Raw genomic sequence first — 26867 nt, 5'->3', positions numbered from 1 at the left:
CAATCAGTTTACAAGCTTTTTCTTACTAAATTAGTTATTTATAGCTCTTGATTATAACAAGTATCATAATATTAGTATTTTACCTTTGTACAGCACCTTCCATCCCAATGCATTTCATAAGTGTACTCCCAGAAATGTACCAAACCTGGAAGACAGAGCAACAACTTTTCGCTGAGAACTACAGACATTTTAACTCAGAACACTTACTATTGAGGCCCATATATAGTTTGTGCTTTACTTCTACTTCATATCCAAAAGATGCTGCACTGAATACATCTGCTCAGTCCAACTGCATAAGGGAATAAACTGCAACAAAAATATACAGTCAACATTTTTCTCTACTTTTTAGCAGGCCCTTGTTACGGAGGCTCTCAAATAAACCACCAACCACCAAAACCTAAAAATTTATTATTAACAGAATTAACTAGCTCTCTGTAAATTACAGGTTCGAGTGTCTGTGAGAGGAGAACAGAACAACTTCCTAGGGTTTAACAGCAACCCGAAACGCAGAACTGAAACGCAGAACAAAGCACCACTCCCTAGGGTTTAACAACACCCCAAAACACTCTATCACTCACCTAACGAGTGAGGACTCTCAACCTTGAGGACCTGCTCAGGGCAGTGTCCCGACCCAAGGGGAGAGTCCTCAACCACAGTGTGCTGCTACAGGGGACAAGCTCCAAAATGGCTCCCCCAGGGGACTCCATTTATACCCAGGCCAAATCTGACCTGTAGTCAATAGCGGCTCCCATTGGTCAAAGGCCCCAATTACCGTGAAGCCCTGAGAGCACAGGCAATCAGTAGATGCTACCCTTCAGCAGCCAAGAAGATCTGTTTTCATTGGGCGGGTGCACCTGCCACAGCCCTATAGGCTGGATTGAAGAGTTAATAGCTTCAGTAGATAGAGTAGATGGACTGTCCCATCTACTGTGTACAAAACAGTCAAGGGGGCACAGGTCCTCTAACATCCTCTGGGATCTCTTTTAATGAGCCTTTCACAGCTTCTTTGCATGTGAAATCAGAAGTCTTACTACTTCTGCATCACTGTACATTCTGAATGTTGTGTTACTCATATGTTTTTGTGCTGGGAATTCTAAGACGGTTTTCTGATTTGAACATCCTTGAATATGCAGATCTAAATCTCACTTCATGTACCCAAACAGTATGTGCATTTCACATACGCAAAAAAACTTTGTTGGAACAATGATTCTGTCTACAGAATGCACTGAAACAAGTTCTTCTGTGAGTAGCATACTTAAAATTGGTTTTCTTTCCTGTGTTAATCCTGGGAGCCTTCCTTGTTTGCCTTGACGTTCTTACCAGGAATGAGATGGCAGCAGGGAGTACAGTCCCCTGTTGTACTGGCTGGTGCTTGCCTGGTAACTGGCTGGCAGACTGCTGACGCACACACTGCACAATGGCTGTACTCTGCCTGGTTTTCCTTCAGGGTGTGCAATTAGTCTGGGTGAATATCATCTGTGCAGCTACCCATTCTGATGCAGTCTGCAGAAGAGAAATTACCATTGAGACTACCATACATGTCTCATTTTAATGTTCCTTGGAAGTCCCCTGTGAACACTGGGTTTCATAGCAGAGTCTAAAGGTTTTTTCCACCTTATATACAATGACCAGAATAGTGCAACATTAACCTAGAGGAGCAATATGAGACAGACGACAATTAAGCCTATAATCTAGTGAGAGACCAGGAGCTATGATGTAAAAAGACAGGTGTTTTTCACTACTTGTATCTTTAATACTATGTGGAAAAGGAAGGGAAGATTCCTCTTCTGTCTAGTGAAAGAGAGAGACAGACTTTGTAGCATAGGAATTCGTCTAAGAGAAATTGCTTTTCAGATCTAATTCCTGTCAACAGATCTATGATTATTTAATGTAAAAATCAGAACTCTCTTACTATAAAGATCATATCCAAAGAATTCTCTATATCAGCTGAGTGCCCTAAACACCAAGTTAAAAAGACTCCAGAAGTCCTGTTCTCTTTTTATTTCCATGAATATAGAAATCTTGTGCTGCAGAACAGCAAAACTTTCAAAGCTGGGATCAAGAGTGCTCTGGGCTGTAGCCAGGTGACCAGAACATTTTGGGCAAGTGGTTCTTTGTATTTTGAATTTCTCAACCATAAGAGAAAATGAACCTGGAGAGCAGGTTTTAATTTTCTGTCCATAGAGGTAAAATGTTTTTTGTAGTTCTTCAGGATACCTGAGGCCCTTGCAAAGAATGAATGGATATCACATAGTATCTACTGGAGACGTGTAACTTACTGAATTAGCACCTTGAAGTCAGGCAGGACACTGTGCTATACAGTGATGTTAGGCAACTGAATCCCACCCTTCTTGTGGGCCCAGTACTTTTATTTTAAAAAGCTTCATCTCCCTCATTACTTCTTTCAAGGTGCTTGCTGCAAAGTGCTTCATCTCATTCTGTGCACCCCTACCAAGTCGTAAACCTACATGACTCACAGACAAACTTCTGCCTTATTCCTGGACTGCATTTGCATGATATACCTAATATTCAACAAGTCCTCTTATCTGCTTGCTTTTTTTTTTTTTCCCCCTCCGGCTTCTGAAAGAGGACTTTTTGCCACATATATTCTCCCAAATATCTTCTCAGTTAAACACTCAGAGGCACTCACAATGTAAATGTTCTAATGCAACAAAGTTTTAATAATATACTTTTTTATTATTATTTATCCCTACAAGATTCATAGATACCATTGCACTTTCAATCACAAAAACCCCACACTATACTGGAAATGAAATTATATTAACTCCATTTAGACAGAAGTACAAAAATCTGAGTGCTATGGCTCTGATGGCTAATCTGAATAGAGATTGAACCCTCAAGACTCCTGGTAAATTTACAATCAGAAGGCTGCACCTTCTCTTTAAAATGCTTTTGCCACCTTGTGTTTTTCCTAAATCCTTTTGATTACATTGTAACGCAAATGTCACAATTTGATTTTTGTTATTGAACTATATGAACATAACCAGTTTCTTAATTTATGTTGTTAAACATTTTGTGAGGAAAATGCCTATTTTCTTTTGTTGTGGTTTTCATTAATATAATGTAGTTCAACTTCCTCTAAGATTAAAATCAAAGATGAATTACTTTGTGCTCAGCTAGAACACACCATTTGCTAATTCATTTGAGATCAATAATGATTAAATGAATAATTTAGTGAACCCTTTTTGGCTGCTTTATTTCCTTCCGTAAACTACACTTGCTATTTGCAGTAATATATAGCCTTTAGAGAGTTAGGGAAAAGAAAGACTTTTTTCTTTTCCCTTTATTTTCCTTTATTTTTTTCTTAGTAAGCAGAAAATGAGTTTGTGGTTTTTTTCTTCTGAATACCTGACTGAAAATCCTTCAGGAGTTTAAAGTCTCAATATTGTTTTTTTTTAAAGCACTCTTTGGATTGCTTTTTTAGTTTTTCCTTGATGATTACTTCTATGCTGCTTATTAAGATGTTGTGCTTATAAGTGAATATGAACAACATATCACAGAATCACAGAATCATCTAGGTTGGAAAAGACCTTGAAGATCATCTGGTCCAACCATTAACCTAATGCTGACAGTTCCCAACTACACCATATCCCTCAGCGCTATGTCAACCCAACTCTTAAACACCTCCAGGAATGGGGACTCAACCACTGCCCTGGGCAGCCCATTCCAACACCTAACAACCCGTTCTGGAAAGAAATGCTTCCTAATATCCAGTCTAAACCTCCACTGGCACAACTTGAGGCCATTACCTCTTGTCCTATCGCTTGTTACTCCATTAAAGAGACTCATCCCCAGCTCTCTGCAACCTCCTTTCAGGTAGTTGTAGAGGGCGATGAGGTCTCCCCTCAGCCTCCTCTTCTCCAGACTAAACACCCCCAGTTCCCTCAGCCGCTCCTCGTACGACATGTGCTCCAGACCCTTCACCAGCTTCGTTGCCCTTCTCTGGACATGCTCAAGTAATTCAATGTCCTTTTTGTAGTGAGGGGCCCAAAACTGAACACAGTAATCGAGGTGCGGCCTTACCAGTGCTGAGTACAGGGGTAAGATCACTTCCCTGTGCCTGCTGGCCACACTATGTCTGATACAAGCCAGGATGCCATTGGCCTTCTTGGCCACCTGGGCACACTGCTGGCTCATGTTCAGCTGGCTGTCAATCAACACCCCCAGGTCCCTCTCTGACTGGCAGCTCTCCAGCCACTCCTCCCCAAGCCTGTAGCGCTGCTGGGGGTTGTTGTGGCCGAAGTGCAGCACCCGGCATTTGGCCTTATTGAAACTCCTACAGTTGACCTCAGCCCATCTCTCCAGCCTGTCCAGATCTCTCTGCAGAGCCTCCCTACCCTCGAGCAGATCAACACTCCCACCCAACTTGGTGTCATCTGCAAACTTACTGAGGGTGCACTCGATCCCCTCGTCTAGATCATCAATAAAGATATTAAACAGGAGTGGTCCCAAAACCAAGCCCTGGGGGACACCACTCGTGACCGGCCACCAACTGGATTTAACTCCATTCACCACAACTCTTTGGGCCCGGCCATCCAGACAGTTTTTTACCCAGCAAAGCGTGTGCCCATCCACGAGCAGCCAGTTTTGCCAGGAGAATGCTGTGGGATATGGTGTCAAAGGCCTTAATGAAGTCAAGGTAGACAACATCCACAGCCTTTCCCTCCTCCAATAAGCAGGTTGCCCTGTTGTAGAAGGAGATCAGGTTTGTCAAGCAGGACCTGCCTTTCATAAACCCATGCTGACTGGGCCTGATCATCTGGTTGTCCTGCATGTGTTGTGTGATGGTACTCTGGATGATCTGCTCCATCAGCTTCCTGGGCACCGACGTGAAGCTGACAGGCCTGTAATTTCCCAGATCATCCTTCCGACCCGTCTTATATATGGGCGTCACGTTGGCCAGTATTCAATCTGTCGGGACCTCCACGGTCATCCAGGACATATATAGGGTTGCCAAACATAAGGTGTTTCATATATGCATAGTGAGTCTAATACCACCAGAAAGATGTCAGACAGATTGATCTTTTGTAGCAAGTCCAAAATTCTTCAAAGAACTTATTCGGACTTGAGTGTGAACAAACCATCTGTAAAAAACTGTTAGGCAAGTGACTTAATTTAAGAGGCGCAGGTCTTTCTAGTTATTTGGGTGTGATGGTTCTGTTCAGATTAATTTTAATGAGTAAAGGCTGAAAAGATCAATCATCTCTTTCCTTTGTATCCCATTGCAATCTAAAATGTTGAGCCAAAGTCTCATGAGTGATCCATCAGGTAGTATCAGGCCACATGGGAAACCCAGCAACTAAACCAATTCCCCTCACTTCCATAACCTAGCTCTTTTATTTTTATTTTTTATTAAAAATTCCATCAAATGAGACAAGGACAGAGACTTTCATTCATACAAAAGTCACCTCATTGGGTTTGATCATGGAATCAAATAGGAAATATCTGTCCAGTGAAATCCTCTTCCCCAGAGGAGTTTAATGCACTGTTTAGAGAGGGTTCTTTCCAGAGCGGTATGGACTAGGAGGATTTTTATTCAGGAGTGAATTGAAATTATATTCCCATACTTATGTTCCTATGTTTTCTTCTAACAATTAGTCTGAGGGTCAAAAGGGGTAGGGGAGTGGAGGGTGGGGGTGGAGGGGAAGAAAAGGCCAAAAGCATTATCAGTTTTTGAAAGAGCTTCAGGTAATGGATGAATGAATGTACGGAGGCATTAATTCTCACAACATTTTAGCTATTCTGAACCTTATTCTGGAACAGATATCTCAGAGGCCTTCCTGAATAAATAATTCAAGAAGACTCCTTCTGCTAATGTCACTTCTTTACTGCTTGTCTTGCAGTTATTTTGATGACTTCTTAAGGATATATTTTCAGAATTTGAGAGATAATGCAAGTCTCCCAACTTTCATCTTGACTTTAAAGAGAGAAGAGATATCTTCTGATGTTTATGGCTGCAGATAATAACTAGAAAGTGTTTCTTTAATGAAGAGAAGCTAAACATCTCTTTTATATTGACAAATTTTTAAGGGTAATCCTTTGGGAAATGTGGAAAACTGACACATCAGGATTTCCATTAGAGATGCTATGGCTATTTAAGGCATATGCTGGGACATTTGGTAAAAAATCACAAGGGATATTTGTGTCTTTCTGGACCTATAGGTAGGTGAAGGCTAGGCAATATATCTTAGGACATCCTAGACAGCACCTGGATCCTACCTTTAGGTAAATGAACTGAATCCATTGTTTAGTGTAATTAGTTTGAAAATTTTCTCTGACCTATTGGATTAGCTGCTTAAATTGAGGCATCAAATTTTCCCTCCTTTATAAAAACCTGAAAAATCTGACTGAGGGTTGTGTGTTTCTCTCTGGCGGTCTTGTCTAGCACCATAATCCCTGTGTCCCTTCTGGATCTAAGTCATAGGCATGATACATGAAGGAAAGAATCATCAATATGGATAAGACATCCTATATTGGTGTAAATAGGTTATACAATCATTACAATTTATTTTCTACTAAAATCTGAGAATTTTGCCCTTTCACAGACAGTTAGACAGTAGGAGGAACTGGCATCTAGTATCCAATGCTGATCTTATACGTTGTCAGTACTAAGTAGAGCATTATTGATTTGAACAACAGTGTTCCATGGCATGTCATTACCCTATGCCAGTGAATTAAAGCAAAAAAAACCCCACCTGGGAAGACACAATTAGTTCAGTAATACTGCTGGTAGTCATAACGATGTATTGGTTACATATTAACACAATAAGATACATAGTTATATGTAGTATATTAATTTCTACATTGCATTCATAAATATTTTAAACCTTGGGTCTAATTGTCCCATTATACTTTCTGTCTGGTATCAGAATATAAGGACTTTTCACCACTGGAATATTTGATATAGTCCTTTTTTTTTCCATGTCTCTGCATTTGTTTTCTTTTGGATTACAGAAAAGACAGAGCCAAGGTGGCCCTGTAGCTGATCCAGTTGGCTACACACTGAGCAGAATTTGTACCTACAAGGGAGATTTTTCCTTGGGCTATTTATGAACATAATGTGACTCAGCTGTGTTAGAGGCAAATTATAAGTAAGCAACTTCATTATAAACTTTGCATTACACTTTTTGTGTCAGTGACATACTCTCTCCTTTGTGTTTAACTATCCATATTAGACATTCTTGGGTGTAAATCTGAAAATTCATTTCATTTCAAAACTGAGGTATGTTGTGAAGTGATGATGAAAAGAACCCACGACATGTTTATGGTGGTGATTTTTTAAAAGTCATTCACTATGCAGCATTTCTTCAGTGTTCTACAGACATCATTTCACACAATTCAGCACTGGGCAGTATATTTTGGAGGCATATTCACGTCCCTCAGCTGGTCTGGTTGTTTTGGTGTCAGATTGTTTTCTGCATGAGGAATTCCTTTCATAAACCCAGTGTTTTTCTTTCCCCAGCAGCAACACTGTCAACAACCTTATTTGTCAGCCTGACTGAGGTATTTACAAATTGCTTTAGATTTGCACATTAACATGATGCAGAATAACCTTTTACATCCAGTATCAAGAGATATATTCTTAACACAACCAACATCTAGTAAATGCATCAAGGCACTTATGCAGCCGCTGGCAATACAGGTGATACCAGATAGAACGGCTCCATTGGGGTAGCTATAATCTTTTCATCTCTGGTTTAAAAACCTCTGTGTCTACTGCCTGCAAATGTCAGATATCTAACCAATACTTACAGATAGATTGATATAGGCAGACATCATAAGTGCCTTGTTTATATAGAGAAAAATATCAGAGAAATCACTGGGGAAAGAATGCTTACAAATAGTACTGAAACAATAGACTTGATGGCTATAGTGGAAAGATTCCTACATTTGTGTTAAACAAGCTAGCTTGAATACAAGAAACAGTATTTCTGTGCAACATCAAGCTAGGAATAAAGCTAATTTACTTGGCTTCTTGGCAAGATATATGGAGTATACCAAATTTTTTGGTGTGATGGATTATTATTTAGGTCTTTCACATAAAACTAAGTAGGTCATCCCTGCACCGAATTGAAAGTACAATATAGAAATAACTCAGGAAAGGGATATCTTCCTAGAACTTCTGATTTTTTTTTTCCACCTCCATTTCTAGTAGTTGATTTAGAAACAGATAGTATTTTTCATGTTTGACATCCTCATATGCTAAGACAGCCATGGAATGGTTAAACAACTACAGCAAATTTTCTCATGGATTACCATATCCATGGTAAAATAAGATTTGTCTCCATATTACAAAAATATTATTTAAATTTTGTTTTTCATTATTTAATATGAAATAGAGTGAGGATATCAATAACATTTCATATGCTTTAGCAGTTAATAACAGACTCCCTGGAAGTTATTGCCATAATTGATAACATTCTCACACATCCTCCATAACAGTTGAGCAACACCTGGAAAAAGTTGAAAATATTTTGTTTTCTATAGTTTTGTAAAACTTGTCCTGAATAAAATAACACGGTCTCAACCACTATTTTTTGAGTACAGTGTTACATATAAGGATTACCAAAGGAAAGTTACATTAATTTTCAGCTCAACTCTGAGAAGTGAGTGCAAGTTCACCATAACCTGTACCCTAAAACAATGAATGTCAATAAAATTAGTGTGACAGTCAGAGGCTAGATTTCACTTAATCTGATTTTAGCTGCCCCAAAATTAAATATCTAGTTTAAATTGCTCTATGGTTAATGGAGATGGTTACGCAGCCCAGGAAGGGCAGTATAGGTAAGAGTGGTTCCTCACATACCAAAATATGACATTTAAGGTAGATAGGATGAATCATCCTGTGGAAATGCCTGTAGAAGTACTTGTTGTCTCTGGAAGCTGGATATGAGGACAATTCAATCACCAAAATGTTGGTGTCTAGTGCTGTTTAAGGCATCCTTACACAGATGATACTATATCACTGGATTTGCAAGTAATCTAGCAGTAGAAGATCTGACAGGAGACCTGAGAGTATCTGAGATGTTAGTGGGTGCACACGATTAGCAAACTGAATGAAGACACTAACTTTTAAAAAGCCAGAATTAGAAAAAATAGGTGAGGCTTATTTTTCCTAAAGTAGTTCAAAAATTAAAATAGTTCAAAACTATACAATGATATAGTGCCAGGGGTATGCCAAGATTATATCTGTTAAACTAGAAAAGTCACAGATCTGGGAGCCGAAAGAACGGAGTTATATGTTATAAATAAGATATAGACTAAATAATGATGGGACAAGCCAATCCACCTCCACTCTCTTGCAGATTTTTCTGCAGCATGTTTGTAAAGACCCGCAGATATTTTATTCCATCTCAGGACTCTCAGCTTAACTGGTGAGCCTCACTGAGTAGACCTGGACAGATAACAGTACCACAGATGGAAATTTCTTAGTGTTATGACCAAACCAATAGAGAAACAAACCTAGCACATTCACAATGTGGTTTTGTCTTTCCCTCTTTCATGGATCTGTTCCACTTCCTCTCCTCCTCTTCTTCTGCCTTTTCCTTCACCTTTTCACTTGCTTTCTACTCTAACTGCAGACCAACATTTTCCCTCCAGCTCTGTCCAGGTCCTGAGTGATCTATGCAGGAAAGAACCTAATTAGAGAAGATATATTCTCTCTAATTAGATGAGCTAGGATTCTGTTCAGATCTAGACATGTTTCGAGTGTGCTTACTGAGCAGCCCAAGGTTCCTCTAATTAAATTACAAAATTTGTTTGACTGCTTGTGGTAGTTAGTTGCTCAAAAATCATTTTGTTTTCAACAAATGTTAAAAACAAAAAATTATCATAAATACAAGAACATCCTCAACAGTATGATGAACATTTTAGATGTTACTAACAAAAGGTAATGTTAGGAAATATTTCAGAATAAAATTACATACTTTTACAGAAACTTACACCTTATTAACCAAAAATTCTGCAACAATTGGAGAAGCAATCTTTAAATTAAAATTTTGCAGAGGACTAAATGAGTATAAAGAACCAAATCTATTTAGGATTCTACATCCTTGTTCTTACTGTTTTCTGGAGATGTAGGCTATTAAGGATCGTTTGGACCATTATATTTAATTCAGCTATTGAATTAATAGGATTTGGAGGCCCTAAACTCTCCAGAATACAGATCCTAAGTTACTTGATGGATTGGAGGAGCTGCACTGCTGAATCAATTAAAATATATTGCCTGTGACTGTCACACAAGCTTTGTATTTCTACCACTTTTTAGAAGTACAATATTTGATGGCCTTTCTAGCCAGGAATAAACTCAGCCAAAACTCACTCAAAACTTCAGAATAGCCCAGCTAGTAGTAGCATTCAGGCATCTCTCAGTCTCACCAGGGAATTGGCTTTTACTTGCTAATTGCTTTGGTCTTCTTGATATGGTTCCTGCTGTGCTGCTTATAAGCCTGACTGATATCCTAGAAATGCCTTCTAAATGACTTTCTTATCAGTGACAAATTCTTTTAGCTCCCTGGAGAAGCAAGAAAGAGAGTTGTTTTATCCTCTTTCACTAGGATATGAAGATTACTACTGCTTTTCCAAAAATTTACACACCCACAGTCCAAAATGTAGATGTTATAGTAGACGCTTATTTCAACGCTGTTTTCTGTGGTGAAAATTGTTTACTGTAGATTCAACACTGCGTCTTATTCAGATCCCTTTGAGAAAGGTCAGGGGCACAAAATGAAGAAAAAAATGTAAAAAATGCCTGCATTGTATAGATGTTGTTAATTTCTTGTTTCACTGTTATTTGTTTAAGGAAATGGGATAGGAATGAAGTTGAAAAGAAAGGCAGTGATGGAAGCAGGTGCAGTGAAAGGATGAAAGAAGAAGATAAACAGCTTTAAGGAACTTCAGGTAAGGAAATAAAAGGAAGAGAAGGAAGTGTATTAAAATAAACAGTCATCAAGTTCAAAGCAGAGAAAATTTAGTTTAAACTACAGAAACCCGCAGAAGGAAACTGAGGCTGTTCCTCCTTAGCCATCCATTTCTCCCTGCATAGTGTATCCTGCCTTCTTCATTCTGCCTGTTAAAATTATTTTAAATATTATCCTAGTTTTTGTTAATGAGATGATATTTCCTTTACATTTGTTTGCACCCTCAATCTTTTTTGTTCTCTATGTGTCCCGTATTAAATCAAAGAACACCCATGCAATCTACTAAATGATTATGGTGTTATATTATTTTTTTCCCTTCTTTTTTGTTGTAGAAACATCCAAGTTTGAATTCTCCATGAATGATAATGGAGCTCCAACTTTGGCATAGTCTATACAGTGACACTGTGAAATACGGTTGTCCTGATTTGATAACAACTGGGAATCTGAAGGCAAAACTTGAGGTTGTACTGAGGGATCAGAAGATGAAGTTTTTAGTTGTACTTAAAGTTGACACTGTGATACAATATGAATGGAAGTTCTTACAGATACATGATGCCTTTCATATTCACCTGTGAGGAAAGACGTTTGATATTTCTCAGTAATGTTTGGTGACTACAAGCCATTTGTAGAGCAGAAGAATCTCTTTCCAAATAAGAGGTTTTCAGTGATTTAGCATTCCAGCTAAACTCAAAGGGAGCACTGTGATACTAAGTGGAAACAGTGACAAGAACATAAGCCTGGAAGGAATTTACTGAAACTTCAAACTATGCCTCCTTCATATGTGTATGCAATACAGCCCTTTTCACAAATTCCAGCACTATCCAGTTAGACATTTTTGGCTGCACCAAAGGAAATTTCTTTCCTCTTGCAGCATAAATGTATCCATGACAAATGTGTACCTTAGCATGTTTATGCCAGTGTTGTCCCTTAGCTCAGGTAGTTCTCTCCCATCTATGGTACTTCCTTGATCTGATGGTGAAACAGTCCTTCCAGCTTCAGCCTCCAGCCTTTGCAGCTTGACTTGAAGGAAGAATCCCTTGTAGCTCTAGCTGTTAAGAAACCAAGTTTAAAAAAGTGAGCAGTACTGCTTATCTTCAGCAGAGGTCAGTGGTGCAGTTTATTGTGAAATTGGTTGTCCCAAAAGTGCACTGAGACCCAGCTTTTCAAAACTACTTAACTAAACCAGGTGGCCTAATGTTCATAACCAGTTTGGTTTCAGAGTTGTTCTTACATGAACAGCCACAAATTCAGTCCACCAGGTTTACTGATGCAATCACCCCTCTTCAGTTAAAAGGGTTTTGGAAGGTTTAGAAACCAAAGGAATAGTGGAAATTTCTTGCATGTTCTGTTCCTGTGCCATGTATCTAAGTTCCCATATTCTCACTGGACATGATACAATTTGTTAATTTATTTGCTATTGTGAGTTTTTGATATTTCATCTCTTTCTTGGTGAATGCAAGCCAGGCTTTTAGAGAGATTAGATTTAGTTTTGTTCTTGATGGTGTGCTGGGGAATATCTCCCACTAGATCAATTCTTTCTGAGAACCTGAGTGCTGGACAGAACAACTCAAGTGCTTCATCCAGGTGTTTTGGAGGGACCTATATCTGTCCGATAAACAGAAAGTGATTTTAGGAAGACCGTTCCCTTCTAGCTTAAGTTACAAATCTGAAGTTGAGTGTTGCAAAGTCTTCCTCCTCTGCTATTGGCACATTTTCATTCTCAGCTACTGTGAAGTCTTCGGTGAATAGTGGATAGCTTTAGATAAAATAGGCAACTACTTACATAATACATCCAAAAAAAGTAATTAGAACATCAGTTTATAGCCTGATTATAAGATAAAACACAGAGAAATTGAAAGAATGCAATGCATGTCTTTTTCTATTTTTATCATAGAAATTGTCAGTTTAGGTTTCATTATAATCCCTGCACCAAATACAGAAACAGTAGGTAAATCAGACACAATTCATATGTCAGTACTCAGATATAAGTATAGGAAATGCGGACCAGATCATCTCTTTGGTCTGAGCAAGGGATCAGAAAATGTAGGTCTTAACATTTCCTTGTAGCCTTGAGAAATTGTGGTGGGCTTGAGGCTCAGCTCCATGCAGAGAAGTACACAAGCTACTCTGGGAGGGATTTAGTGGGGCACTTAACTATTATGCTACCTCAGGATCCTTTTTGGCAATGTAAATTTTTATGCTTGCTAAGCTAAGCATAGCCAGGGCAGACAAGCTTCAGGAGTCTAACAGAGAGTAATCTGTTTATACTGCGCATCAGAGGAAAATACAAGTGCCAAAACAGCTACTTCAGAACCCAGATTGCCCTTTGAATTTCTGCCATAAATTTGGGTTCATCTATCAGTTATATATTTCCTAAATAATCCAATTAACTGCAACATGATAACAGTGCAATACTTTGTAATTATTACACAAATCCAAATAAGAACTGGATTTGTCCGCTAGACCTCTAACACTAGAGTTCACCAGTGAAAATCTTTGATAACTGAACTGAGGACAGCGAATTTGCTCCAGTGTGCAAGTGGTATAAAGTAACAGTGTATAACCTCTGCTAGAAAATACGCTGCTCTTATCTAGCACTGTTCATCAGCAGCCATCTAAGCCCCTAGCGGGGGCTGCAAGTATTATTGTCTATATTTTACAGGAGGAAGAGAAATCATTTTGTCAAAGTCAAGAAGAAAGCCTGTGGTATAAATTGGACATGTTTGTAGATCTGACTCATCAGTCCACAGTCCTACAACATACAATGTCCTGTAGGCTCTGCAAACTAGCTGTTGGAGTAGAAAACAATGACTGCAAGCACCACAGCCAGCATTTTTTAAGAGAAAAATCTAAATAAAATATATTATAGTAATAAAACAAATTAGCAGCTGTTATCCTGAGGCAACGGTAATGAAGCCCACACAAAACAGGCCTTTATTAGAAGTAGTAACAGTAATCATAAGTTCAAGTTTAACTAAGTGAGCCATTAAAAGTGGAATGCTGAAATGAACTGAATGAAATGACAAAGTAAAACATGCCTGGGGCAATGAACAGGTTTTTAATTTGTTTAACTTCCATCTCTCTTGTGTCTGGCTCTAAAAAATGATGTGACAAAAGACTGCTCACTACATTCTAGTCTGAATGCTAAATAAATTAGTAATAGCAGCAGCAACAGTAGTACATACAGCCTATTCATCTCCCACAGTGCTAACATGACTAGTCCTCTCTGGCTTTGTGCTTTGGTTTTCCATTATTCAGAGAAAAACATAGTCCCTCCAGCCATAAGCAGTCATGGAGAATTTCATACAGTAAAGAGCTACCAGACCCCATATTCAGTCACTATTTATCATAACAGAGGATTCTAGGCTCAAATTTATCAGTAAAATCACATTGAAAATTTCCTGTATCAACTGTTTTCTGATTTTCTTGTTCGAGGGAGGAGTGTTAGTGGTGTGAACCGCTGGGTGTGTGCCACCCCTCCACAAGCACATCCAGGCAGACCTGGCATCTTCTGGACACTGTACAGGCATATGTCATTCAGAGCAGCTTTCGGACTGCTCTAGGGTGTTCTCAGAAACTGTGACCCCAAAATCAGAATGGAAAAGAACACCAAATTAGGATAAAGCCATATTCTTCAAACTTCTCTAGACCACGACTTCCTATAGAATTTGTATTTTAGCTTCCTCTAAGATAAAATGGTAGTTATTTTGCAGTATAGTCATAACAGAACTGTTGTTCTGTTCATATTTACTTCCCTGATTTTAATTCAAGACTGGGCTTAGCTCCCATAATCCTGTTTTGCTTTCGTATAAATACATTTTCTTGGGTACCAAAACGTTAATGAAAAATAGTACCAGAGAAATAAAGGTAACTATGGTTTACATATAACATTTATAAAACTGCTTTAAATATTGTAAATAGCTATTTCCATCAACAGGCATACTGAATAAAGTTAACTAGAAAAAAATGCCATAATGATTTTCAAAGACTTACTGAAGGCAAAAAATTGCATTTTATAAATCAAATTCCTTAAAAACGCTGACTTAGTTTCAAAATCATTTTCTCTACTTATCTACTGAGTTTCTTCTTGCTGTGCTAGAAATTATTCAGTGAGCTTTGTATGAACTGTGAAAATGGATTTGTGATTTTTAAGTTAGCAAATCTAAACAAAAATAGTAGTTACCATTTAAAAAAAAAAACAAACCATAACAAAACCCTGCATCAACAGCCTTTGATGTTAAAAACAACAATCAAAATTTGACCAGTCAAAATCTGATTATTACAAACATCATTACAAAATGGAGATTTTTTTATTTTTTACTTGATTTATAAGTCAGTGAGCTAGTTTCCTCTTGTGAAGAACTGCATGCTACTCTAAATGTAAATAACTTCTATAAAATCAATTTGTGTCTGGAATACTAGGAATTTTAGAAGCAAAACCTGGGGGGAAAAAAAAAAGTAGAACTGATTAGTTTATTAGGACAACTTCATAGTATGAGTTGTCATATTTTATATAAGAGCATAAGAACTGCTGTACAGTGGTGTGATCCAACTGTCCTCTTTCTGGTAGTGGTAAATACTGGACACACTGGGAAAAAAATATGAAAAAGGGGCAACTCAGCTTTATACTTCCTAGTCTCTAGTAAGCAATATGGGACGGGCTTCCTGAATCTGATATTGCATCCAAATTGTCTCATTGAATATCTACTACTAGACTTATGATTGTCTACTCACTTTTTTTCAAACTACTAATATCTCTGATCTTCATGACAACCTGTGGCAGTCAGTTTCACAATTTAAATATATCAGAGTATAAAAAGAAGCATGGAAGAAAAGTTGAAGGAAAAAATTCACCTTTCTCCTTGTTTTACACTTGCAGTGAAGTAATTTTGATGGTAGTGCATAATTTTACAATGGAAGCCAATGATGACTAATCACAGTTGCTACCAGTGGTGACTAACCATATTCCACTCACTTTCTCTGAACCATTTGTAGTTTATAGACAGATTTTACTTTCCTATATGAATAAATGAGAAGACTGAAGTAAAACCTAAAGAATCACACATGTTACATCCATACTGCAAAATTCATCTATCTGAGCTTCGTCAGGATAGCTTGTACTCCCTCTTCAACCACACATGCTCACTCTCCCTTGAGTAGATTGGCCATATCCATACTATATAATACTTGTCTCTGGGTGTCATTTAGGCCCCATATGTTGCCCTTGTGATTCTAATAAATAATTATTTCTGTGTGTATGGGGTTTTTTTCAGTTTCAAATACCTGAAATAGTAAGTGTACAAATCCTGGCGTCGTGTTGGCGTACACTGGCGGAGGGTAAATACAGCCAAGCGAGGTGTAGACTCCTTCATGCTACATCATATGAGCAGTTTCTAGAGTGAACTATATCCAGAACTTCAGCTGGATTTTTTTTATCAGGTCAAACTAAAAGGTTCTTCAGAAAAAAGTTGAGAATAAAGTAACATTTGTGTTCAGTGGAAACAGTAGGGAAGTAGACCTGACAATGCACTGAGGAGCCATCATTTGCCAGTGCAGTTGTATTCACAAAGAATATTTCATTGCTTTTTCCCACTCACAGGGAAACCATAGAGCCTTCTGACATTTCAGGTTATTCAGAGACTTAATCAGTCTCAAAGTATCCTACACAGAAAACCCTGAGCTAAAAATGCCCTGCTATGCCCCTCACAAGTGAGGTTTTGTGCCTTAAATGGTGGCAAAACACCCAAGAAAACACCAGTCTGTGAAGCATGATGTCTTTTCTGTGTTCAAAGAAGTAATTGTTGTAATTGGTATTGAAAATTCCCTTGGAGAAAAATAATTTCTGAGGTGGTGAGGACTTTGCCTCTTCAGGAAAAATTCATTGTCTTACCACTGGAAATGACCCTTAAGCTGGAATAGATCTCATTCAGTTCTGTTTCTTAAGGGACCACTATGCACACCATCAAAAATTGCCAATCTCTGAATGTGGGTTGATGTTCATTGCAAACAAAGGCCAGATTTGTATCTTGTAGTTATGACCTTTGTAATGGTTAACACATCTGAATAACCACTGTGTGTAAATGGCAAAGTGGTAGAGTTAGAAGCACTCTTCTACATACTTCATTCATTAAATTTTTGAACTGTGTAATATTTCCAGAGCATATAATTTGTGCACATTAGAAACTACAGGGAAATATAATTAAAAATTTGATATAACAGCTTCTGCTTTTGATATGTACCTACAACTCTCTTACATTTAGGTCTAAGTATTTAGACAAGAAGTGAATATAAATGAGCTAGCTAACAGGTGCAAGTCAAACTATGAAAAGACTAAAGAGATTTTGATCTTTCTTCTTTCAGTGAAATTATATTTATTTTTTAACTGCTCTGAACATACAATTCTATTTACTCTTATTTGTTTTTAGGAAATTCTGTGAGATCCTTATTATACCAACAGAAAGGAGGTGAACATGTATTGCCAATATTCAAACTGCTACAGTAAAATGTATTTAACACACATGGCTTAAGAAATTTTTTAGATGGATTTGACCAATAGTTCTTCCACATTGTTTTTTAATTTCTAATGGCACCCTCTACAAGTTTCTTCATAGGTAGTTACAAATTGGACAATAATTTTTCTATAGATATAATTTCTTCCTAACTTCCTAAATTAATGGTTCACTTACGCCCTGAGGAACGCCTGTATTTCTTTGCTAAAAATATTATTTTATACCCTATCTAAAGTAACTATGGATGTTCTCATTATCCTCATTAATCCTTTTTTAATTCCTGCTAAGCTCTTGGTCTGAATGCTATATTGTGACAATGGGTTCTAATAATGTGTTATTGTGTCTTTGACTATTTAAAATCCCTCTTAGCCTATGTTTCCAAAATAAGTTTCATCTGCCATTTTTTCCCCTACAGGATTTAGTAAAAAATAAACACTCGCTTCTTTGAAAGCCATGTTCAACTATTCTCTCGAGTCTTGCCCATTTAGATATGCATTTTCCTCTTTCTTCAGCTTCAATTTTTTTAAATTTTATTATTATTTAAGATTGGTAAAGATGAGGCAGGTTCTGTGGTTAATTAGCTTGATCAGTGTTTCCTTGTTGTTCAGCTTCTGCCTATATGATCCTGGGCAAATCATTGAGGAGTTTTGTCACAGTGACTTAACTGTACAAAGGGTATAGTAATATTCTCTACCTTAAAATGCATTCAGCAATGCCCAGTGTGGTAGCTGGGGCTATCTATGTAGGTGTATTAAAAAGATAGCATGACTATTTTTTATAAGTTTTTTCTTTGACTAGATTCCTTTTTTTTTTTTTTTTTTTTAAATTTTAATCCTCACATTTTCATTCACAGTGTTTGTTTTTATATGATTCCTTTACTGAGGATGTTGGATTTAGTTATATATTAATCATTATTGCATAAAAACTCAAGTATATGACACAACATCCTGGTGTTACTATATATGGCTATGTACCACACCATCCTGTGTAGTACAGAAATATAGCTGCTTCAGGAAACATTTAGAGTATCAAGAAGCTAATCTACATTTCATCTAGTTGAGTATATATGTGGGTGCTTCAAGGACTTCATGATTACTGTTTTATAAAACGCTGTGTCTTTGCCTTTGGTTTCTTTCAGGGTGATAAGAACTGAATGCTTCAATTAATTATTTGTTGAATTTTGTTTTGACATTGGCTAGGTTAGCTATTTAATAACAATTTTGACAGAAAATATAGTTGTCAGATGACCACTTCAAAAAGAGTTAAAATGGTTATACAGACTAATCACTAATACCATTCAAATTAAAAAATAAAAGAATTATCGAGAGGAGGCCAACCTGACACCTCTTCTCTTAATTCATTCTCTTCATGTGAACTACAAATCAGATATTCTAAGAAATATGTGAGTAATTTTATGCATAAATTACATATTTATTTCATAGTAATCATAGTAAGATTCATATTGAAGAAAAAAAGGTCTTTGTTCCTCTAGGTAAAGTCGAACAGGGCATACTTCTCATTTGGCCTTTTTCTACTTACAGTGATTTAGTGAAATCATTATTTTAAGTAAAAATTCTTATTAAATACTGCATTTATATTGCAAGGATGACTCCTATCTACACCTTTAAGCAGCTTCATTACGCTGTTATTTCTGCTTTGTCAGTATTTCTGTGTTAAACTGTTCATATGACTAATTAAAATGTGATTCTAAATTCTATTTGTTATTACTTCTATTATCTTTCTTATAACACACCGACATAACATGTTTATGGGTTCTGTAAACTAATCTAATTTAATATTTTGCTCATAAGTGCAATGCCCTGAATAACAACAGCTGCCCTTGAAATGCTGATTTAAATATATATATACACACACACACACACATATATATTAGTTGACTGCTAGTTTTTTCCTAATTCTAGCTATGTCTCATTGCTGTCACTCAAGAGAGGCAAATCTTTTCATGGATGACATACTCAAATGGAGATGTTAATTTGTGTTCAATTAAAGGAAAGAGAATTGGGTGTATGAAATTCATATCCATACTATATTCAATTCAAGGACAGAAGGAAAACAAGCATATAAACAAAATATATTTTGCTATTTCATGTTACTCAGGTTGTGGAAAAGGAGATATAGTCTTCTTTATTCCAGGAAAATATTAAATATATTAAATATGTCATATTTTTTGGTTGCATGGCCTTTAGTGTGTGGGTTTTGCATCTCCATCACCCTTAATCCTTTCTACCAGGCAGACTTGAGTTCCCTTGTCATTTTTCTCTGTCCTGTTTATATTTCTTCTCTCTTTGTGGGCATCATTGGAGCCATAGATTTGAAACTGCTATTACAAAATTGAAAGTTAATTTAGCCTATATAATATCTTGGTTTTGTTCCTGTCATACATAGTGTTTTCAAATCATGATCCTTTTGACTATTCTTGACTTAAATCCAAAAACATAGGTGATTTGCCCAAGGGGGCTTGTAGTTTGGTACGCTAGACAGTAACTCTCCTCTAAAAAGTTGATTGTCCTCAGTTTTATGTGGCAAAGTTTGCTCTTAATAACCCATAGCAATACACTCTATGATTAAAGGTTCTTTGGGAATTGGCACAAAAGCACTGATTGTGCAAAGCCTTGTAAGAATATTTTGGGTGCCTAAGAAATCATTTAGTTCTGCCTTCGTTTGAACTGAAACATAAGAGTTCTCAGTCAGTAGAAATCTTTGCACCAAAGTTCACAGAATATGAACATATTAAAAAGAACAATTGTTAGATTTTTTTTAAAAAACCCACAACAATAAATCATTCATATTGAAATGTACAGAAAACTGAGTTTTCACTGAGGTTATGTAGCGTTTTGGTATATATTACAAAGAGGAATCTAGTCAGCAGTTCTATTTGTTTATCTAGAGAATTCTGTTCTCTGTTAAGGTAAAGAAAATCAACAATTCAAATACCATTGAAAATCCAGTCAGTATCTATAACATATATTTTCCAAGTTCTTCTTTGGTCTATTTCAAGTCTATTCTCATTTCTGAGCATCTTGCAGCCATGTTTTGAGCTATGTGCATAACATCTGACCTTTCTGTAGGTGAATTACAACCCCAGGTATCTCCAGCCAGAGGACTAAGTGTGCCTTTTAAAACAACAGTAGAAGCTTGTAAGGGACTTCTTATCAGTGTTATCAGTGTTATCAGTGTCAATTTTTCAAATCATCTCAAATGAGAAATTTGTCTCATAGAACATATCTAGACACACATTATTTACTGTATTATATCCTTTTCTAAGTTTTCCATTGTTAATGTGAGTGCCGAGTTTCTTAAACTTGAAGAAGCAGATAGTGAAAGGTGAATTTCAAACTCATTATAAGTGATAAGACCACCTGGAGAATGGCATTATACTGCATTGTACTAGGCTACATTATACTAGGCACTATGGAATGATATTTAGCATAGGAAGAGCACATCTTACCCAAAAGAACTTGCATGAAACAATTAAGGAAAATTACCTTATTTCAAAGAAAAGCCATTCATCAGAGATTGCACACCATTCAGATTACAATGAAAGCTTCCCAATTCAAAATAATACCTCTGCTGAGGAAGATAAATTATGTATTTGTATGCGTTTATTCAGTATCGTGTTGCCCACTCTCAAAGTTTTATTATGACTTTTGATTTTGCCTATGACATCAGTTTTCAAGATTATATGTATGTGTGTGGCTCAATTTGCATATGATTATTATAATGTATGAATGTAATAGTTGGAAAGAAAAGTTCAGTAATGTGATCCAAACATAATTAAAAATGTAAAATAAATAGAACCATTTTAAAAAAGATCCAAAACACCTAATTGATTTGGTTAGCCTAACACCAAAAGAGTCATGAGTATATCAGAAGGTGCTTTCTACTAAAAGATAAATATATTTTATGGCATGTACTTTCCTGTTCTTCAGTTTTCACAACATAACCGAGAATGGAAAATAAAAGACCTTTACAGAAGTTGGCTGAAGAAATAAGCTGATAAATGATTAATTTTGGCTGTCCTCGATACGTGGTTAATTACTGTAATGTAAAACATTTTGAAAAAAAAAGTTGAACGCAGATATTACCAATTAACCCACAACTCTAAGAAACAAAAATCCACAGTTAATAGAACATTACATAGTCCTTGTAATTACAAGCTCAGCATGAGAGTCCAGTGTCACAAGGAAGAGAAATCCTCTAATTAGCCAGGATTTGAAAAGTAAAGACAAAATTGAGATGTGGAAGGTTAGACAGGGAGAAGCTACATTGTAACATTATATTGTGAGAAAATGACAGGACTTAGACAACCTCCAATAGTCCATATGTCTGGATATGTGATGGTCTTCATTGGGAATTTTGCCCCAAGTCTTACACTTGATCTTACCCCTGTACTCGGCACTGGTAAGGCCGCACCTCGATTACTGTGTTCAGTTTTGGGCCCCTCGCTACAAAAAGGACATTGAATTACTCGAGTGTGTCCAGAGAAGGGCAACGAAGCTGGTGAAGGGTCTGGAGCACATGTCGTACGAGGAGCGGCTGAGGGAACTGGGGTTGTTTAGTCTGGAGAAGAAAAAGCTGAGGGGAGACCTCATCGCCCTCTACAACTACCTGAAAGGAGGTTGCAGAGAGCTGGGGATGAGTCTCTTTAACCAAGTAATAAGCGATAGGACAAGAGGTAAGGGCTCAAGTTGCACCAGGGAAGGTTTAGACTGGATATTAGGAAGTATTTCTTTACAGAACGGGTTGTTAGGCATTGGAATGGGCTGCCCAGGGAGGTGGTGGAGTCCCCATCCCTGGAGGTGTTTAAGAGTAGAGTCGACATAGCACTGAGGGATATGGTGTAGTTGAGAACTGTTAATGTTGGGTTGATGGTTGGACTGGATGATCTCCAAGGTCTTTTCCAACCTAGACAATTCTGTGATTCTGTGATTAAGTCTTCTGTCCTAAATTTATCTGTAATAACAACGACAACAACAACAGCAATAATAACAGTACAACCTCTGGAAAACAGCTTGCTGTCAGTCCTGCACAGGTAAAGCTTGAGTGGTTAGTGTTGCTCTGGCAGGGACAAGTTTCTTGAATAATATTTTTGGTATCTTACATCAGGAAAAGAAGGTAAATCTGCACTGGTTTAGGCTTAGTGTAACAAGGATCTTTTTATTACACCAGTCTCTTGGAGATCACATCACAGCAACTTGATTTGTTTTGGTTCAATAATAAAAGGTCATGTTTTAAAGGTAATGAAATTTGGGTTTCCTTCAAAAGACTACATAAATAAAAGTAGCAGTAGAGAAAAAGACACAATATGGACTTCTTTGCTATGAAATTTAGCTGATTCTTTCCATTAAGATGCATAGACCAACTTGGAAATCTACAGAAAGTATCTTCAAAATGGATTTCACTAATGGATGTATAGTACATAAAAATGTAAGCCAGTGAAGCTATCTAAAAGCTTTCATCAAATACACCATACAAATAAATTATGTGAAGGATATTGATGGACAGATGATTAGTGCATTTCTTTTTAATTAGGACAAATTTAATTTCTTTAAGCATCTATTTGAGCTAGATAATCATAAGACATGATATTCTTCAGAATGAATTCTACCACAAAAAATTATAAACTTAATCTCCTGTGTAAAATATTCATCAGGCATGTCCAAGACAAAAACATCTGTGATTTCAGAGGGCCAAGATTACTGCTTCTGTTCTCAGAAATACAGATAACTTTTGCAATATACACTAGAAAGCAGAAGTCTACAGTCCTAATATCTGCCTTAGGAAGGGTAGCTCTTATCATAGCTCAGGATTTCAGATCCAGACTTTCAGCTGGAACATACAACTTGATTTATTAAAGAGGCACTGGCAATTTTTTGTTTGTTTTCTTATAGAGAGAAAAGATATTCAATGGAATATGGCTACGGAATCAAAAAGCCACTCAGATGAGAAAAAGTTTGCAACATCAGACCATATTACTCTGTGGATATCATTAACTTGTCCTGGATTTGTTGAACCATGGTATTTTCATCTGACAGACTCTATACATCTAACAGTCTTTGTTATAAATGCTTACACATATTTCTATGCATTCCAATACATTTTTAAGAGAGATTTTTCCTGGCCTGAATAAGGCATTCTATAGCTGTGTCTGAAAGGGAGAACGTTGTTAGCTGTAATAGCATATCTAAGTGACTCTGAAAAAAGAACTCATTAATTTGTAGCTCAGGCTCATTTTACACTGAAATATTCATGCAACATCTGAAGGTGTTGTCAGTAAAACATCTGGCTTGAAAACAGAAATCACCATTCACTATACAGAAGTGGTTCCTCATTGCCATCTCCCATATGATTCTTTACATGCTCAGCTTGGCTTGATTATACTGTTCTTCTGCTTCGTTTCTGTGACATAAGATGCATTGGCAATGATTATGAGCATTTTCAAAGCAAAGTCGCTCTTGTAGTGCCATAGGCCAACTTGTTTAGCCTGCAGCATGTTTGTAATGCTCAGGTTGATTATCGCTTCTAACAAAACAGTCCCTAGTGACTCTCAGCTGCATTTGCATATATTTCAGACTGGTGTATGTACTAAGTAGTACGTAACCTTAAAGAGAAATTATCTTAATTGGTCTGCTACTGTAGTGCCTGCAACAGTTCGCCACCTTTAGCTGGAGTTATGTACCTCCTCATACTGAAAAAGAAAACACATCCACCTCTCAGTTACCTGTGTCTGGATTGCCTGAGTTATGTCATGAGACTTTTATCATCATGATACACCTGTGTTATCCAGGCTGTGCTTGGGTACAAACATACTCAACTGGATATATATTCAGATCTGAAGCAACCAAAAAGGACTCACTACCTCAGTTCAGATTTAGCTGTAAGTCAGTAATGCTGCTGTCCTTTCTTTATATTCTCTGATATGCCTTAGTGTGTGATCGTAAAGCCAAAATTAGGTTTTATGTGATCTACATCTCTGCTTTGATCAGGCTGTTCTAGTACATCTTTTCATATATGCACACATCTGTACTCTGTCCCAGTGGGAAGTATTGCAATGTCCTGAGGTGTTACACGGAAACAGAAGATGCACCTGAGGGAGTAGAGCTGTCAACATCTGATCCAGATATCTAGACTCTACTTTTATTCCATGGAGAAAAGTAAGTATAATTCACCTCATCTTAAAATAGATGACCAAATCCTGAAAATTCATCTCCTTTACATACAAAAACTCAACTAATGATTAGACTAGGGTGATTATTTATGTCATACCAAGGTAGGTGGATCCCTGACCTCATTGGCAGGAAGGGGTTACATACTAAACAAAAGTCACTGAAATTGCATGGTAAAATGACAATTCATAGAAAATGTAATTTTGGCAAAACTTTCTACTCTAACAGAGATTAAATTTGTTGGTGTTTTTTGTTTGGTTTTGGTTTTTGGGTTTGGTTTTTTTTTTCAGTTTTGTTTGTGTGTGTGCAGATTTTTGTCTGTGATATTAAAATCTACACTGAATATTTTGGTTGCAGTTGGTCTGACCAGAATCTCTTTTTTTCTTTTTTTTTTTTTTCCCTTGTGTGTGACCTTAATATTTTCTTGACTCAGTTTCTTTTAACTATGATATCATATTTTGTAATGATATCTGGAAAATATTTAGAATGTTATATAATTTCTTGTAAAAATATACTTTTTGTTGATTTCCTTTCATGTAACATTTTTTTTTTATGTAAAAGATTCAAAGATTTTGTGAAATTATTGAGCACTGAAATACTTTGACCTAAAGTTAATAGTGTTTTGGCCCAAACAATAATATACCAAATATATATGAGACCTCATGGGTTTTTTTAATTCTAATTCCATGCTTCTCCTTTCCACCATTTTCACCTACTTAAGTCTTGAACTGTGATGTGTGATATCCCATGCCAAGGTGGAATGCTTAAATCTGATCAGAACAGAGTAGCTACTGCAAGTATTTTCCAGTATACTCCATTGTTTGTATGTCTGTTTTATCTTTATTGTTTGGATGCTGATCTTCAGTAAAAGAGGCAAACAATGCACTTTGATAGCATCAGTTATTATAGAAATATACAGAAATTTAAAATCATCTTTTTGAAATGGAAAGTCTTTTCTCTATCTGGACCTCTATCATCAAGTAATCATCTGTGTATGAAAGATGACACTTTCAGTCCAAACAAATATTCCACAGGAAGACATGTTTTTTCAGCTGTCTATGAGATTCTCTGACCACATGTAACTTAAAGGGAGATCCCTTGTCCCTTATTGAAAGGATATTGATTTGTCACTACGGTGAACATTTTTCCTCTACTCTGTGAAACATTCCCTATTTCATTTATTTCCATTATGTGTAAAGGAGAGACTGAACCAATCAAACCTTTGCAGAGCAAAATTAGTAATCTAGCCATTGATTAAAATTAAATTGAAGTATTTTCTGGAAAATAGCATCTTTTTTCTGTGTTTGCCAGCACTTCATATCATGTATATAGCAATAAATATTTCACATAGTTGTTGGCTTCTACACAGCTGAAATAGAAATAATTCATTGTTGTGTCCTTGAATATTGTTAGACAAAAGAGAAATTTCATCATGAATATTTGGAAAACAAAAAGTAATTGAAATAAATTGCTCTGAAACTTGAAAATGTCTTATAATTTGTAAATGCTAAATCCAAAGTTAAGTTTGAGAGATACCATTTAGTCTGCATATAAAAAGCACAAATTTACTTCCACCTTATTTTCTCATAATATTGCAAAGTAAGCTACAGATAGGTCTTCGTCTGATTTTGTAGACTGAGTGACAAAAGCTTTCAATTACCTTTCTTCAAAGAGCTTCAGAATTGCAGGACATAGTTCATTTTGCCAACTCTGAACACAGAGAAATATAGATGTGTTCCCAAAGGATGTTTATCTTGAAACCATGTAAATGAAAGTATCTTAAAAAGCTTTCTAGATGTTAGAATTTACTTTTGTACATCATGAAAGGCCTTCCCTGTTGTAATTTTTAATTTTCTATTGACTTGATAAAGACAGCAATGTGAAATATTGTTTTTCTTTATTTCACAGTGTAACAAATTTGTTTTAAGCATTATTAAGATTTTAAACATTACTTTAAAAATTAGAACAGCCTGCTCCTATATGTACTGAAGTATGGAATACAATGAATTCATGGAAGTGTAAGATAAAATGCTTGATGAGTTAGTCTTTGGTCATAAATGTAAATATCTCTTACCTAAAAACATATTGGGGAAACGCAGAAGAAATGAAAAAAGGGTTTTATTCAATGGTGCATAGCAGATTTCTAGTAGCCCACTTCACATTTTGATTCCAGCAGAAAAACTAGTTTTAACTTTATGGGGCCACTTTCTCTAAGGAAAAACAACAACAAC

This window comes from Strix aluco, chromosome 1, assembly GCF_031877795.1.
Source record: "Strix aluco isolate bStrAlu1 chromosome 1, bStrAlu1.hap1, whole genome shotgun sequence".
Classification (NCBI taxonomy): domain Eukaryota; kingdom Metazoa; phylum Chordata; class Aves; order Strigiformes; family Strigidae; genus Strix; species Strix aluco.
This window is presented reverse-complemented; position numbering follows the sequence as displayed.